Here is a 6,275-nt window from a genome sequence, read left to right on the forward strand (position 1 = left end):
TTCGCAGGTTGGGGCCGCTCCGCCCTGGCCGGGGGCTCAGCACGGCCGGGGACGCCCCGCTCGGCCCCGCGGAGTCCGGTTGAGCGGCAGCCCTCCGCTCTCCAGGTTTCTCTTGGAGCCCTTGGCCGAAGCCCTGGCCATACTGTTCCTTGGCGCCGGGGCTGAGCCCGCGGATTCTCGTGGCCGGTGCCTCACCCCACCTGAGTTTGTCTCCTGCCGGAAAGTCCTGAAACCTTGTCATCGTGCTTCCATTCCCGGAAGGGTGGGTAACTTTAAAACAGGTAGGCTTCATCTCATCTTGATTTAAAGTCACTTAAGATATTTAACACTTCTAGTATCGAAAGTTCTACTTATTGGCAAAGCTTGAGGAAAGTTTTCCCCAGGAAGGTGTCTCCACCAGTGAGTTGTTGCCTGTGGCATTTTCCCTGGGACAAATATTTTGTGTCACTGGAGAAGGGACTGATTCTGGCAGCGCACACAAGTTATTTCAAGTTGGAAAGGCAATCAAGTGAGTGCCCAGGTGTTAGGCTGTAAGCTCTTCAGGGCAGGGACCAGCTCTTCAAGTTATTCTGCCTTGTCTAGAGTAGCGCAAAAGGGGTTTGGTCTTGGCTGGAGTCCTGAGGCACTGCCATCGTACACACTGGTACAGAGGAGTTACAGAGGAGTTTCCTCCTTGGGTCGGACCTGAGTTCAGTCCACTGGACTCGATGATCTCCCGAGGTCCCTTCCAGCCCTAATGTCTATGAAATCTATGAAATCCTCTCTGAATGGTGAAGGTCAGGTGATTCAGAGGAAAGCACAAGATCCCAGCAGCAGGTGGATGTAGAATAATTTGCTTCTCCTCCCCAGTCCTCCCTCATTTGGTCTCATCCCAGCCTTACAGTCGGAGCTTGGCTTAAGTCTCAGTGTCTGAGGTTTATTATCTCACCAAAGCGAACTTCTGCTTTGAACTTCAGAAAAGCAGGGCTAGAAGGGACCTGAGGAGGTCATTTGACCCAGCAGTGTGCTTGCCAACACCAGCTGCTTTTTTCACCACCTCCCCAATCAAGTCAGTGCCCCATGTACCCCACTTTTAGTTATGTCACTGATATAATGCAACCCCCTTCTTGAGGCAGGGGCATCATCTCTCTCTCTAAACCACCCTAGACAAATGTTTGTCCAATCTTTTCCTAATAACTTCAGGAAAAGATACATAGCTACCAGGCATAACTGCCAGGCATAATGCCTGAAACATAAAAAAGACCTTGTAACTGCTACAGGTAATGCAGGGGGAAGACACTGTTAAGGTTCTGCCATTACAAAGACCAGAAGTAGTTTCTTAAAATACGCTCAAGAGATCCGAGGAAGAGGCCCATGCCCCCACCCTGCTGCTGCAGAGGAAGGCAAAAACTTGGGGTATAAGCCCGGAAGGGATCTCATAGAATAGTGATTTTCAACCTGTTGGTCTCCAGACTATGTCTAAGAGGTCTGCAAAAGATGATTACAATCAATCAAAAGTATGTGAATACCTACACTAAAAATTCAGAGGTCTGCATTGCCATTCAAAATTTCCAAAGGAGTCTGCCCTACCATTCAAAATATTTTAGGGGTCTACAGATGAAAAAAAGGTTGAAAATCAGTCATTGAACACAATCCCCTGACACAAGCCATTGTGTCATATTATCCCTTTCCTAAATTGATCATGCACTATTTTAAAACTAGGTAGGTTTTTCTCTCTATGGAAGGCTGTTCCCAAATCTCACTTAACTGGATTGTTAGACACTCTTCCTCTAATTTCCTAAATTTATGCATGGCTAGTTTATACCCATCTGTTCCTGAATAAATATTGTCCTTAGCTTAAATAGAACTTCATCTGCACTGCATACTGTTCCTTCCCTCTGATAGAGAAGAATCGTATCCTCTTGCAGTCATGGTTTAGTTTAGGCTAAATAAATGAAAGTTGTCTTGTCTCCTTATGGGAAAATACTAACTAGGTTGTGGGTATGATGAAAGCCACCATCATAATGAAACATAAGGCTGACAAAACATAGCAGTTGCTTATGAACCTCCCCCCACAAGCTACTGTACAGATCATCAGGTCTGCTCCAAAGCCTGCTGAAGTCCATGAGAGTCCTTCGATTGAGTTTGGTGCAGGTCCATAGAATGAAATACAGCTTCTGTTTTCAGTTATATATATAGCATGGTGCTGCTACTATTAAAGACATCTGGGGGGGTCAAGAAAAGATCTGGTCTTAAAAAAAGAGACCATTTAGCTCCTGCAGGATATTAAGCTAAATTCCCAGATGGTGTAAAATGGCATCATTCTATTGTGCTATGAACTTTTTCAAATTGGTTTTCACAGGAAGATGTGGAAGAGGAAGCCAGGGAATAGGTTTCTGAAAGTATTTTCCAGTGTTATTACTGAGGTGTATAGCCCAGTCCAGCTGCCCTTCCTTACACAGTCAGTTTCTTTTTTTTTTTGGTAGATTTGTTTGAGCCAAGGATTATTTAGATAAGTCAAGATCTGTATTGTCAAGTCCATACTGACTTTTAGTTCAGGTTTCCCTCTGCTTTGACCATTTGGCCTACAGTGTCTTGGGGAGATGGTTTTTACAGTATTCTTTATATCGCACAAAACTTGACAACATTGTAACAACCATGTAATAAATAGCTTTAGGGGCAAAGATCATGGAAGTTGTGTAGTATTCAAAAGTATTTCTAGGAAAGCTTAATGAACATTTAAGTTGTTTCAGTTCATAGGCTTTGCATACAAAACACTTATTTTAGCCCAGGGAATCTGATGATGTAGTCAGTGCCAGTTGGGGTTTTTTTTTTCTTAAAACAGCCTATAATATTGGTTCTCTTTTATGCTTAAAGTATCTTATATATAGTATTACTATTATATACAAATACTGGAGAAATAGTGAAAAAAACTATTTCTGTAACCAGCAGAACAAATCCTGGATGCTAAGGCCGGTGAGAAGTTGTATAGGTGGTAACAATTCAGTAGACCTTTGTTCTTACCATTGTGTACCTGCCTTTCTTCCTTCCTTTGTCAGAATAATTTCTTGAAAACTGTACATTTTTCCTTGGCTTATTTCTGGTGACAATCATATTCTAGGAATTTTATAATTTCAGTGTTTGTTGGTTTATGCAGTTATCTGTAGACAGTTTTGTAGAACTGAATGTAATGAATAGTTTGCATACCTCTGTATATAATGTTTGTGTTGATTCAGAGGGTGTTGCAGTGTGCGCGAGAAGGAATTGGCAGCTTTTGGAGGTGAACTGGAAGAAAAGACGTAGTAAGCATGTCAGTGAGGGAGTAGAGTTAAAAACAAGGCTTGGTTTGCATGCTGAATGGTGGTGGAATTAGTAGAGGTGATCGATGGCACAACGAAAGTGTCATGCAGGGGGTCAGGCAGGGAATCTGGAAGAGAAAAGAAATGTGCGCGTGCATCTGGAAGAGAAAAGTAAGCCGGACCATGTAGACTGCCAACCTTGAGTAAATTTGCCTGGGTAGGAGGGCGTGGGAGAACAATTACCTCCCTGGGGAGCTGTCTGCTGCATGGGTGGGTTCTGAGTTCAGAGCCCAGGCTGGGACAATGTCCCTGTGCCTTGGCAGCAGGTAGCTCCCTGCCCCAGCTCCACTATCAGAGTGAGGGCTGGGACACTGGGAGCTGCCTGCTGCCAGGGTGGGCTCTTAGTGAGGAGCCCGGGCCAGGACAATGTCCCCCTGCCCCTGCAGCAGAAAGCTTCTGGCCCTGACTTTGATCTGCCTGCTGTTGTGGCAGGGGAACATTGTCCTGGCCAGACTCTGCACTTGAAGCCTGCCACAGCAGCAGGGATCAGTCTCGCAGCCCCTGCTCTGATTGCGGAGCCAGGGCTGGGAGCTGCCTGCAGGAGCAGAGTTCCCCACCCAGCACAGAGCTGGCTGGGACCTACCCCAGAATAGGACAGTTCCTGGCTGGCCCCAGGCTGCACAGGGAAGTCTTCAGGTGCAGCTCAGAGCTGCCTGGGAACTATCCCATTTTGGGGCAGGTCCCACCCAGCTCCAGGCTACACATGCAGGCTTCCCCACACAGCCCAGGGCTGGTTGGAAACTGTCCTGTTTTGAGGCAGGTCCCAGCTAGCCCCAGGCTGCATGGGGAAGACCTGGTAAGCACACGGCTTGTCTGTATGTGCATGGGGTGGGAGAGCTCTGCAGCACCAGCTGTCTCCTGGCCTGTGCATGTCACTGCAGCCTGCAGAGCTCTTCTGGCCCCCTGATCCCTGCCAGCCCTGGTGCTAGCACCCAGTGAGAGCCTGGAGCTCCCCCTGGCTGCTGCAGAGGAGCAGAGCAAGGCAGGAGCAGCCCCATGCTGGGTTGCTCCCATTGGCAGCAAATCTGCTTCCAAGACGTAGCACATGTAGACATGCTTCCCAGTAAGCTTACTGAAAAATATTTTACTGCATAGTAAGTCTACTTGGAATTAATAGCACATGTAGATATGCCCAGTAAAGCATCAGAATCTACATGTGCAGTGTTATTAGGCCAGGGTAAACTAATTCAGTCTGTCTGCCATAGCATAGTACTGTCTGATGCAAGTATTATCCTATGGTGTTGTTTACTCTGCCATAGTTCATGTGTAGACAGTGACTGGGGATGGCTGGGACATAAGGGTGCTACAGAGTGGGGCTACCTGCTGGCTAGTCCTGCACTGTAGTACCCTTGAGCCCCAGGCAACTCCTTCTCAACACTTTGAGCTGGGGCAGGGAGCAACTCTGGCCTGGTAGGCTGACTCCTTGCGCCCTGGGCCAGGTAGGGCTGCATTGCCCCGACTGAATGTGCTGTGGTCCTGGGGCATGTGGAAATGCTGCACCCAAGAGCAATTTCAGCACAGACTACACTAGTGTTTATTTGGGCACATTAGTTGCAGATATGCTTGGTAGTCCCCATTAATTGCAGTCCCCCCTCACTGCGTGCTGTGTGTGATATAGATACTCAGTGTAATATAGATACTAAGTTTCTTGAGGACAGCAAGTTAATACATAGGCCTTTTGTCATAACTCTTGTATACTGATGGTAGTGGTGATGTTGCTAAAGCTCTTTGGTTACAGTCTGGCAGCTGGAAAGGTAAATAAACACTAGATAGCTGTAGGTCATCGGCAGAATTGTAATTTGATTCGTTTTTCCTTTTTTAAAAACTTTTTTACCATTTAAGAATGTTTAATTTTTTCTTTATTGTAACAAATTCTGAATAAGTTGGAAGATGCTGAAAAGAAAGCTTTGGGGGTAAGGTGAGATGTGGGTGGTTAAAGTGGGCTAGTTTATTATTTCTGCAATGAAATTCTAGTTTTCAAAGGGTATTGCTTGTAAGTTACTATAGCCAGAAACTGGTCTGATTAGTAAAATTAGTGTCAGAATACTCCAAAGAAAGGAAGAAGATTCTCTCCTCAGGAATTTCATATGTATTTTCTTACCATATTTACTGAAATACAAGAGGAGGGATTTCTTCCACAGTTATCCTGGGGGGAAAAAAGCCCCCTCGTCTTACGATCACATACAGGCAAATCTCACTACATATATTGTCTATCATTAAACTGCTGCCAAAAGCAATAGAAATGAAGTTGACTGAATGGAGCCAACACCGAGCAAGACTATAAAACACATAGCTCATATTGGGCAAACATGCTGATGGGAAACTTTTGTGCGTGTGGTCCTTAAAAGCAACGGGCCACTGTTTCCCCAGGTAATGAGTATAAGCCCTGGAGGTACTCGGGGAGGCTGGAACAAGCTCCAATACCTTCCCCTAGTAACAAAAAATGCTTCTCCCCCAGCCCTTAAATAAGACCCCCCCCCAAAAAAAGTGGGCAGGTGTTCCCTTCACAGGGAACTGGCACCAGGCCTGAAGGTAGTGCAGTGTCAGGCTGGTATGTGTAGGGCCAGAGCCAGCCTTTGTACCTTCCCTCCCTTTGGTGCTAAAAATACTTGATCTTAGCCAGAAGGCTGAGATGCTGATGGGGCCTACCACCTTTTTTGCAAAATATATACCATATATACAATAATTTGATCCTGTAACAGTGTACAGTTACCTCCCACCCCCTACTTCACATCCCTGTCTCATGATTAGTCTGATACACTTGACAGGAGCACAGAAAGCAAACAAGCTGGTGGTGCTTGGAGCAAGGGCAGAGAAACAGGGCTTATAGCAGGGCTTACAGCTGGTCTCTATCTCTTTCTCTATATGTATATGTATTCATACCTCGGGTCCATTCTGCCCTGCTGCCAGCTTCCCAAGTGCCTCAGCCCCTCACAC

Source organism: Crocodylus porosus, unplaced genomic scaffold, assembly GCF_001723895.1.
Source record: "Crocodylus porosus isolate Cpor-Errol unplaced genomic scaffold, CroPor_comp1, whole genome shotgun sequence".
In the NCBI taxonomy this organism is placed as follows: domain Eukaryota; kingdom Metazoa; phylum Chordata; order Crocodylia; family Crocodylidae; genus Crocodylus; species Crocodylus porosus.